This window comes from Cibotium barometz, chromosome 58 (assembly GCF_041138505.1).
Source record: "Cibotium barometz isolate CiBa-2024 chromosome 58, ASM4113850v1, whole genome shotgun sequence".
Taxonomy (NCBI): Eukaryota; Viridiplantae; Streptophyta; class Polypodiopsida; order Cyatheales; family Cibotiaceae; genus Cibotium; species Cibotium barometz.
In genome coordinates, this window is record NC_141103.1 from 34,248,082 (window position 1) to 34,260,095 (window position 12,014).

The 12,014-nt window shown below is 46.8% G+C and overlaps 1 pseudogene; it reads left to right on the plus strand.

Moving 5' to 3' along the window:
- Window positions 1-9,440: 9,440 nt before the first annotated feature.
- Window positions 9,441-10,998, plus strand: LOC147606205 (uncharacterized; annotated as a pseudogene).
- Window positions 10,999-12,014: the final 1,016 nt, after the last annotated feature.

A 12,014-nucleotide genomic window follows, 5' to 3' on the forward strand; every position in this document is an offset into this window, starting at 1 on the left:
CCCATCTAATTTTCTATTACCAAATGATAGAGGATGCACACAAGCAACTATGTTATCTGAAGGTTGTCCATCTCTCCAAATTTTCCTTCAAATAGTAAGCTACCAAAAATAAGCTTTGCCTAGATCCTAAGCTCTGATACCATGTAAGAAAACATAATAATAGAAGTAGGATCTTCATAATACAAAGCAATGAATTGCAAAAAGAATTGGTGAGTAAATAATACTACTACTTACAAACTTTAATTACAAAAATAACTGGAGAGTAAACAGTATTACTACTTATAAACTTTGATTACAAAACTTGATGATTATCCACCCACCCATGTGCTTCAGATAAGGAGCTTTGATAACAATCTAGATAAAATCTAGATGGAGGATGTCTTGCTTACAAAAGTACTTGAATAGAACAAACTTGATTATGAATAAAAGAGACTGCCAAACTACTCTATATATAGTACCCAGGGTCAGGTTGGATATGGGTCTCCACATATCAGTTACCCCATGACTTATTAGTCCAAAATGACCAATTGACCATATCATCCAATTAGGATGATATTAGACTACAATAGACAAGCCTTACAACACAAGAATTGTGTTGTCTTGGTTTGCTATCCATCACTCACTATAAAGCGGTCACATGGCCTACACAAGCAAGCATTCTACTTGGCAAACCAAGTCTACACAAGCCATCTCCTAACTATCTGGACACATTTTGACCCCATCCAGTGTTTAAATAAGGAATTATTGGGTGCCCGAGTGCTCGTTTAGAATGGATACTCCTCATATAGAGGGCCTAACAAAATAGAACACCTCTGTCACCCACAATAACAACATGATGGTGGAGCATGGAAGAGAAAAAGGCTTTTCCAATAACCTTATGCTTATCTCATCATGCCATTTAGCTTAACCAATTGCCCCACCATGCTTGATGTGTTCAGCCTTCAAGGACCTCCTTTAAAAGATCCTAGAGATATTTATTTATGACCTTTTCTGCACTCAACATATTTCTCATCTTGGACTAGTTTTTGAGAGATGTGTACTCTCTATGGCATCTTATTGAACCCAACATGACAGTGTCATCCTTGGACACATTTATTGTCTCCAGAATGTGTTAATCCCGTTTTGGATTAACAAGTATGCTCCTTCAATTGAGGACATCAATAAGTGTCATGTAAAGGCACTATAAAAGTTGTACATTATGAGATATTGGCCACCCAAGGCCTTAGTTAAGTAAGTTTTGGGTGCCCAAGTATGAATAAGGGCCAAATGTATATAAGGCATTTTCTCATATAATGAATGGATACAATCCCCCTTTGTGCTATTGAGAGCTCTTCTTTGTGTCTTGAGAGAGATTGAGAGAGAGCATTCTAGAACTTGTGCCTCTTCTATGCTTGTATGTTGCATGCTTGTGTTGGAGAGTGAGAGAGAGTGATTGCCTTATGCGACAGTGTGAGCGACTCTTGGATGCCAGTGTGGAGGTGAAGTTTGTAGGTTTGGAGCTTAACAAGCTTGGAGGTCTCAAGGGAGCCAAGTTCAAATCATTGGTAAGTGCCCTACGACAGTTGTGTTCTATTGCTCTTCCCTTAGGTGAATGCATTGAGTTCCCTCTTGGAGGTGTGGTAGCCCATAACATTTTTGGCACCGCTGCCAGGGAAACACCTTTGTTTCTTCCTTCCTCTTAGAGTTTCAGCTCCCATTGCATTCTGGTAGTGCATTGTGTAAGAAATGAATGGATAAGATTCGTGTGGAAGTGAAAAATTGTGAGAAATTGGTTGTGTTTATTGTGTATTTTTCTGGTGGAGTTGTCTTGGAAGAGAGCTTCACTGTTTTTTCTAGTTAATTTTGATGTTTGCATCACTGGAATCATCAACGTGAATGAGTAGGTTGGTGTTATGTTTTTCTTTCTTTTCAAAATTCACAAAAATAAAAAAAATAAGGAGCCATTGACTGTGCCTTTAACTTGTATTACACTCCTTAGACATGGCACAATCATTTTGGAAACAATCTTATCCTCCTGACACCTTTGACACCACGAGGTTTGACAAAATTAAGAATCGTGAACGTGTAAAAAATCGTTCACGACATGAACTATTTCAGAGCACTTCATGGCATGAAACATTTTCATTTCAACCATTTTAGAATCCTTCATGGCGTGAACCATTTTTACTTCACGACGACGACGTGAAACCTTATCTCTTCACAGCATGAACTTTTTCTGCAATTTCACGCCTTAAATCAAACTCACAAACTTGGTTTAGTTAGATTAAGGCTAAGGAAGTCTTGAGAAAATTAAAAATCATAACAAGGTAACGTGGAATTCTGAGTCCAAAAGCAAAAATTTTAAACACATGAGTGCAGAATATCGTTCACAACGTGAACTGTTTTTTGACACTTCATGCCGTGAACTGTTCTCTACAATCTCATGGCCTCAAAAACAAGTTGATAGAATCTGACCAAAATTTAATTGGGCTAGAAAAATAGCTTATCAAATCATATATACATGCACTTGAGGTATCTGGAAAGCTCATCGGAGATGACCTCACTCCTCCTGAGACGATAGTGCATCAAATCACCCAGGATCTTCCTATTAAAAGAGTGTGGGTTCAGGCTATTCAGAAAGCACTCAATTGAGTGTCCTAAGGAATTTGACCACCGTGCTAGTAGTGAAGAATCCATGGAATAAGGGATGCGATACTCTAGGTTTGGGGAAGAGGAGAAACCACCCTCCCCAACCAAATCCAATGGTATCATTGATATAGCCCGGGGATTTTTTGGTCTCCAAACTAGCAATGATAAAGAAGCACAATCTGTGGGCATGGGTCCGTCAATCAGTGCTGGACTTGGTCCAAGGCAAGAAGTGCCTATCCAAACTTCAAATTCGAGGCTGTCAAACACTGGCACCCCCCGAATGAGTGTGGCCAGGACGGGTCGACCACCTCAAAGGAAGTAGAGTTAGATCTGAAAAGGATCGAGGAGGAACGGAAACCTATGAGATTTGAGCTTAAGGAAACAAGAGCTCGATACTCGAAGGGCTAGAGCTAAACAAAAAGAGATGGGAAGTATAAACTTACCCTAATCATGGGGTAAAGAGCTAGAAATAGTCATGGGACGAAGTGAGGGAGAAATTCCCAACTTAGAACCCATTAATGAAGAGCCTAGAGCAAAGGCAGGGTTTGTAACCCTAGATGAACAGGATAACCTACCAAGAGTGGCAAGCAAAGTGGAAGACCGCATGTACACCAAAAAGGACATCGGGCAGATGATCAATCATCCTATGTTCCTACAAGACATGGAACTCTTAATTCTACAAAGGCGTGTAGAGGTGGCTAATGATGAGCCATTCCAAAGTGAAGTGGCAGGACCATCCCATAGACCGGAGATTCCTAGAAGAGCCAACATAGGAAGAGGAAGAGGTATAGGTAGGGGGGGGAATAATTCCTCAAAAGACCAAGGGTGGATCCAACCATCGATCTTAATGCAGCCACAAGGACGGATCTATTGAATATGGCCGTGGAAATGGGTCGAGGAATGGTCAGGGAACTAGGCACACTGCTCCAGAATCTCGACCCTCCCAAATGAAGCCACACATCATTTCCAAGGTCGTTCAAAAATTCTTTGGGGATGGGAATCGTATTCAACATGTAGAGATTTTTGAATCCACGTGAAATCGGGCCAGTCCATGATGTAACAATGATTCATGCTTTGTCACTGACCCTAGAAGGGAAAGCACATCAATGGTTCCAAACCCTCAAACCCGAGGATAAGGTTAACTTCACACGACTTAAGAATGTGTTTGTGCCCAGCTTTGCCAGAAGTGGCAACAGATAGAGTCTTGTGACACAGTTGCACAATATCAAACAAAAGGAAATGGAGACGATGTGAGAGACTATGTATCTCAGCTAAAGCACTTAAATTCAAGGTACAAAATATAGGAAAGGCTAACTTGCGACCAGTTTTTGCCTTGCTTCCAGAGAGGAGTTAAAGACCACAAGATGCATGATTATCTGGTTGGTATGGTTAAAATGGTGCGCTTCCGGTACGATGGGCGAGGGCCAATGAAGCGGTCCCTGAGTGAAGTGTTAGGACACCTAAGGAGGATCCTAGAGGGTTCTAACTAGGCGATGCACGGGCTTGCGGCTGCTAGGACACCCATGCGTATGTCGAGGAAGATATGGATGGACTGGCAAGGAATTATCTATGTGAACTAGAACTTGAAATCAAATCTCATTGGTTGACTAGCTGGTCTTTAACGGAGAGTCCGGATGACATTTTGATTGTAAAACATTGGACTAGAATTTTGAGGATTATGATGGAAACATTATGGTTTCATTCCAATTCTGTTTTAAAGATAGCTGAATCTGTGAAAAAGATAATTTCATATTGGGTATGTAAGTGGTGTGTCTATTTTGTATTTTGCTTGAGTGCCGTCGGCGGCTAGGGGGCCCGGCTAGGGGGCCTGGGAACTCTTTTCCCTGGTACCCGGGACAAAACCAAATTTTTATAAAAAGGGATCCCACCAATTCAGTGGTTGGGTGGTTGGCTAAAACCCATGGGCTGACTGGATCGGTGGATTCCTACAATAAATTTAGATACGTTCAAGTTACGCTAGTTAGAGTAAGTCCCAGGAAGATTCTTGTTTTATGGGAAAGAATCAACGGCTGTGCCTCGCCTAAAGGGGGAAAAAGCGATGATTTCTATGAACCAAGTGCAAGTCCCTTCCTTGTTCTGGCCATGTGACCTACGGGTTCGGTCAGAATAGAAAGGATAGTTAAGGCCTTGACCCGTTAGATAAAATTTTCGTTAGAAGATTTTTCTTGGTGGAAGTCGCTCGAGTTTTCTGGGCAAGGGAAGTCTTTCTAGTCTCGGTTTTTTCAGAGGAACCGCCGGATTTTTTTATTTATTTTTTTCGAGAAAAGATCCTTTCATTAGTTATTAAAAAAACACCCGCTGGGCTACAAAACCCCTCTCTTGCTCATAAAAAAAGGCAGAGCAGAGATGCAATCAAGGCAGCTAGTGAGACTCTCCCTAGGTGCAAAAAAGTACAAATAAAAGTACACATAACTGAGAGGCTATATCATACAATAGGAGGGGGGGAAATCCAAACAGGTGGCCTGTAGTGCCAGCGGGGGGTACCCGCGTGTAGAGTATAGAAAGGGCCGCTGCGCCAAGTGGTGTGGAAGGCCTGGCGCCGCAAGATCGCTTGATCCGCCGAGTTGCCCCAGATGCAGTCATACTGTCCTCGCAGGGTGTGAATCAGCTCTCCTGCCAGATACTCCGAACAGTCTCTGCTGGTGGCTCCAGTCTCCCCTCAAAGGCCCTGAAACAAATGGGCTCTCCAGGTGAATCATATGGTGAGGCTACTGAGGAGCTCCCATCATAAATCCCTCTCCTGTGTCCAGTCGACAGACGAGAAGTCCGATGAAGGAACAAGGCGAGGCTGGCCCCTAATGAATCTGATGGCTTGGCTGTCCTGCTCCGTCTCGTATCCCAGAGCAGGCCCTGACGAAGTCGACCAAGCAGTGGCTCCCCACGTATACAAGCCCTCTGGAGGGAGGGGGGCCAAAATACACAGCATCCTCAGCCAAATCTGTTGCGCCTATGGACAGTCCCATAGGCAATGTCTCTGTGTCTCCAATGGGTGGCCGCATCGGATGCAGGCCGACGGAAGGCCACTGTAGACAAGCCAGGTGCCAACTGCAGAGCCCCTGTGGGGCAACCAGCCACCACTGGAAAGTCGAGATCCTGCATGCCTGTCGACTAGCCCAGAGCTTGGTCCAAAAATCCTCTAGGAACTCCTGTGAGAGTCCCTGTGCCGCCAATGCTCCGATGCAGCTGGAGAGACCATCCTCCTCGCAGTCAAAATATGCCTCCCCAGCCGAATAGTGTACTAGAAAAAGGTGATCTCTATGGCCTCGGGGGACGCATAAGGATCCTGCCACTTGTACTCGCCAAGGTCCCACTAGAGCCGGGCCAAGGGGCGCACAACATATGCCACTTCCGAGAAGCGGCGGCCACTACCCGTATCCTCTGAAAGATGCACTCTGCAACCAAAGGCGACTCCCTCTGAAGTCTGCCCTCATCCTGTATCTCATAGTAGAGGCATCTACCATCCTCAGTGCAAGCTCTGACAGCAATCAGGATCTCCAACTGTGTAAAGGCTCCCATCCACCGTGGGGCCGCTGGCTCGAAAGGCGTGAACCACTCCTTAGTGAGTGCCTCCTGAATGTCATCCCTCATAAAATCAGCCCCCCTCTGAAGTGTGACTCAGCCTCTCTGCCTGGATCTCCTCCGAGAGACTGCAAAAGGCCTGCCAATCTCCAAAACTGCGTGCTGGGCCTGCCCACCAATGGTCCCCAGGCTAGACGAGGCCGAGAACCCAGCATATGACCATGCTTTATGCATATCGCGGGGCTCCAGATGAGCGGCTGTCTGGCCCGCTCCTCATCACAAGTGGGAGGTCTCTAAGAAAGCCCCGGTCTCAGCAGCTCCCAAGCTCACAGGATGCTCAAGGCAAATATGTCCTCCCATCCTCTACTGAGGCATGTCCTCCTCATCTCTATGAAGATCCAACGTATCTCTAGTGCCCAAGTGCCCCTGTTGGGGGAGCTCTAGCTTGCAGCCGCTGAAAAAGAAGCTCCTTCCAAGGCTCAGCGCCTGGAAGCAGTCCCCAAATAATAAGCTTCCCCAACAAGGCTCTACTCTGATCAGTTGGATCTATAATGCCCAAGCCCCCCTGGGCCAACAGAAGAGTAATAACTCCCCAAGCAACCTTAGCCTGGGCCGGCTGACCATCCCGCCCAGACCAAAGAAAGTTCCTAATCAGCCTCTGTACCTGGCTAATGCAAGAGCTTGAGAAGATCCAGCAAGACGTGGTGTACCACATAGTCACTAAAGCACCTGATTTGTCACCACCACCCTCCCAGCCAAGGATAGCCGAGCTGTACTCTAATATAAAAGCTTCTTCTGAATGCTCAGAAGAAACGGGGTGATCTGCTGCTCAGGTGACAAATCAAGTCCAATCTGGCATCCCAGATACCGCACTGCTGTGCCAGGAGGAATCCATCTAAATCTCGGGTCTGGGCTCCATGCCGAAGCGGGAGCGCTACTGATCCAAAAAGCCACTGTCTTGCGCCAATTGATCAATGCTCCCGAGGCCACACCAAAAACCTGTAGTAGCGACTGCTCTGCCCTCTGTAGATTGGCCTCCTGGCCATGCAGAAATAATCGCGTGTCATCAACAAACTCAGAATCAAGCAGGTCTTCACCCCGGAGGACTGGAAGCTGGAGTCCTCTCAAACCTGTTGGGTAAAGGCAGTGTGCCTGCATCCAGTGTCCAGTCGCCCACATGTGTACACACATCTCCTTATTCTTTTAGTTAGTGAATAAGGGGCTCACTCTCTCTTGGTTGAGACAGTGGATAGCTCCACCCCCCATCTCTCGTGTCTGCTCTCCTCCTTCTCCCTCTCTTTCTCTCTCGTGTGTGCTTGCTCCGCTCCCGCATCGGTCCAACAACTGGTATCAGAGCGACAGGAGAGTCGGGGTGTGCATGCCTCGTGTGCGTGCTTGCGGTGTGCGGTGGAGCTTTTGGCCTCGAGTACGGAGCTCGGCCGCCATGGAAGCTTGAGAGAGAGCTTCAGGGACAGAGAAAGCTTGAGGGCCATCCCTAAGCTTGAAAGATCGATTAGTAGGTGTGTATGCATTTGTAAGTGCTAATTTGAGAGGAGGATTGCAGAAACAGATTTCCGCAGGTGCATTTTTTGGCCCGAAAATCACTTTTTCGGCCATAAATCCCTCATACGAACTCAGATCTGCACAACCCAAGAGCCTTTTTTGGGGTTTTGGCACGTTCCGAATGCAATGGTGGTGTTCATTTGACCTTATTCTAATCACAGAATTTTTTGCAGCAGCTGTGTGCATTTCGGATCTCCAATTTTGACGTTTTTCACAGGTTCTTGGTACTATGTTTTGCAGCTTTGGGGCTGATTTGCTCCAGTGCTCATGTACGTGAAATGTGGTGAGCTTTGGATTCCGCTCATGCATGAGCAATGATGCTCTTCGCACAGGATATGTATGCTTAAAGCAATGATTTGCAGGACATGTATGCTGATTGCGTGAGACAGGTTTTGTGTGCTCTTTTATGAGCATTGACAGGTTGCAGGTATCTCGCCAGGTCTTGTCTTTGAGCTACACGTTGTGTAGCGTGGCCGTATTGCACATTTTCTGGTAGGTTGACAGGACACGATTACTGGTAGAGATGTATGCCTATTGTGGGTCTCGCTTTTGAGCGTGTTGCAGGCTTGCAGGTGGGGTTATTTGTGGTCTTTATGCATGCTCCTCTTACAGCGAGTTGAGTTTTTCTCGTGCATGACCATAGCTTTGTTGTCTCCTACGAGCACAGGCGCCTTGTTGGAGTTTTCTCCAGTCCACAGGTTGCAGTTTTGGCAGCGTGTATGCTCTTGGTGCCCAGTGTGTTGGCTTAGAGCAGTGGATGCCCTGTTGAGCTCTGAGACACAGTGTATGCATTGTTGACAGTGACAGACTTTGGGTCAGAGTTGCCATGTTTGGCATTCTATGCTCAGTGGGACATATGCTTAGTTATATGCCTTGACAGCTCATGCCTTGGTACACTTGACATTGGCAGTGTTTGCCTCTTTGGTTGCTTGTTGCCGTGCTTGGCATTGTGTGTGCTGACAGTTTTGGGCTTTGCCATATGCATTTGTGAGCTGTGATAGCTCTTTGGCATTGTGGATAGCCCTATGTATGGTCATTGAGGACACGTACTATTTAGTCAGCTGATTGGATTGCAGCCATTGTTGAGGGTCGAGTGAGGTTTTCATTGAGCTGGGGGATACCCATGTCCGGGATCCTTTCGGTGATACAGGTACTGGAGCGATCCTGCGAGCACCATAGGACCCATGCATAGTGTCTGGTCACCTATGTCAGATGCAGTGTGATTCTCCGCAGTGATACTTTGTGTTGAGACTTGGTTGTGCTCTTTTGAGAGCTTTACACCTTTAGTTTTGGGCTATTTTTGCCTTGGCTGGTTATTTTGGTTTTTTGGCCATTTACTGCCGTTATGCTGTCGAAATTTTGTCAAAATTTGCAGCTATGTGATGCCTCTTTGTGCCATTGATTGGTAGCGTGTATTTCGCTACAATTGCTCTCGAGTGGGAGATTGTGGTATTCTCGAGCATTCGTTGCTCACAGAGGTTTTGGCAGTGTATACAGCCAGCTTGTTTTGATGCCTTGATATTGCCATTGGACTTGCAGTGTTGAGCACAGTTTGGTGCAAGTAGCACAGTGGTTTGCTGCGAGGTTTGCAGGTTATTCTTGTTGGTAGGCATCTTATGGTTTGGATTGCGTCAAGGATTCCGCATCCGCCACATACAGTTGTGCGCATTGGTTGCTTGTCTTGTTGTTCAGTGTTTCCTTGCACACACATGGCTCTGGATTCCGTCCAGCATGTTGTTGTCCGTGTTCCTGATACAAATGAGCAATCATTGTTGCCAGAGGTTGAGACGTTGAGGTCTCGTACACATCATTCTCGTTCTTCCCATCATATGCGTTGTTGGCATTGTGGCCACACAGGGCACATTAGGCATCGTTGCTTCAGGCGTATGAGGCAACAGAGACGGAGATGTATGCATGATGCACAGACTCCTTTGACACAGGTGAGAGAGGCAGCTACAGTGACTGAGTACGCCAGTGACGGTGATGTCACCTTTGCCTCTAGTGTTCCTCTTGCATACTTTGATGGATGCTCACTTTCTCCACATTGGTTGCTAGATGCAGATGCTATGTTTCACGTCACGTCTCATTGTGAGTGGTTTAGCACATTTTCTAGTGGGAGACTTGGTTGTATGCATCTACATGGCTCAGTGTATGAGATCGCAGGTGCAGGAGACATATGCTTGTCATTGCCTAGTGGTGTTTTGTACACACTTAGTCATGTGCGCTATGTTCCAGATTTGGGAGGACAGAGTCTCATTTCAGTGAGACAATTGTTTGACAGTGGGCTGTCATGTACTGCTTGCACAGCAGTCCTTTTCGATGCAGTTGGGTTCCTTAGAGTCATAGCTTGAGGAGCTAGGTCCTATGTTGTATACCCATTGCAGTTTTTGATATACGAGACGGTAGAGTCTTAATTACTACACTAACGTGTAATGAGCGAGAGACGAGGCGAGTCTCATTCGCGAGTGAGCTCCAGTATGCTCCAGAGACATAGCAGAGCAATGAGCTTGTTGTGCATGATACTCCTATGCTAGATAGACAGGTAGAGCGGTTCTGCTCTAGTGAGTCACGACTGGAGGTAGTTGTGCAGGAGTCTATGCATGGAGAGTTAGAGCAGATGTGCTCTAGTGAGACGTTATTCCTCCTAGGACGGAGATGCCTCCTTTGACGGAGATGAGTGACTTAGAGTTCTTTGACATGCTTATGTCAGACGAGTCATAGGACGCTCAGACATTGGTCGAGCAAGTAGAGTCAGCTATGCATGATACGTCTATGTATAGACAGGTAGAGCGTCTTTGCACTAGTGAGTCACAGTAGAGTATCGGAGAGGCCATACAGTGGCCGAATGATTGCAGTGGTGCTGATTCTTCGGTTTTGCAGTCATTCTCATCTTATATGCCTTTGCCAGATGATGCTGACATTGTGATGCATGGACAGGTAGATCCTGAGGATGCATATGGCACTAAGGTTGCCGACAGTGATAGGTTGGCTGAGATAGTGCAGGTTTCGTCAGCTTTCGAGTCTCTCATGTCTGACCTTTTGGTCTCGAGACCTGATCTTGCTTATGCGATTGGTGCATTTGCAGTGGGAGTTGTTAGCTGTTCGGTGGCTGACACTGGCATTGTGCATTGTGGAGCTTTGCAGGTCCTTACTAGATACCTACATGAGGTGCATGTACGCTCTAGTAGTGTTGCGCACTCTGAGTGGTCGCTAGAGCGCATACAGGTGCATGCACGTACTTGGAGTGAGCCAGTGGGCGTAGGTTGAGAGCCGTCTTCTCTCACCTCTTGTATATACTAGTTGTAGGCTAGTTTTTCTCTCCACTTATCGGCACACAGCCTTTAGTGGGAGAATGTTGGGTAAAGGCAGTGTGCCTGCATCCAGTGTCCGACCGCCCACATGTGTACACACATCTCCTTATTCTTTTAGTTAGTGAATAAGGGGCTCACTCTCTCCTGGTTGAGACAGTGGATAGCTCCACCCCCCATCTCTCGTGTCTGCTCTCCTCCTTCTCCCTCTCTTTCTCTCTCGTGTGTGCTTGCTCCGCTCCCGCATCGGTCCAACAAAACCAACCTCCTCTGCTGTCAGATACATGCTCATAGCCTCTGCAAAGAAGAGAAAATGGAACGGGGCAAGAGGGCATCCTTGACGGACTGATCTGGTCAACTCAAAACTCGGCCCCCGTCCTCTTGCCATCAACACCTGGCTAGAGTATAGAGCTACCACTCCTCGAATCCAGTCTGGCTCAAAACCCAGGCGAAGCATAGTGCATTCTCCTCTGCCTCTCTAACCTCCTGGCGTGCCTGGCTCAGCTGGGACGCCACCCACCCACTCACATGTAGGTAGCTACTCCTGAAGACGTTGAAGCGAAGCAAGGCTACGTCTCAAGCGACGCTCCCGCTCTCAAGTCTCTCCCAGCCGTGTCAAGGCTATATCGTGCAGAAAAGAGCTGAGCTCGATGAGTCCCTGGGCACACTGGCCTGCTGCATCTAGGTCAGAGCTCTGGCTATCATGCCATATCCTCTTAATGTCCTCAGAAAGACTGGGATCTGTAAGTATCCTCTCTGGGATCTTCAACTGCAAGCTGGTCTCCTCCACCAGTGTCAAGATAACTGGCGCATGGTCTGAAAAAGAGGTGCCAGCGAGAATGCCAATGGAGCCACCATGCTCCCCAAACCTGTCGCCCACATAGAAGCGATCAATCCGTGATAGATTAGTCCCTCCATGTTCGGCGATCCGACCGAGAAAAACTAAGACTGTCCCCTGAGAACGAGAGAAAGCCT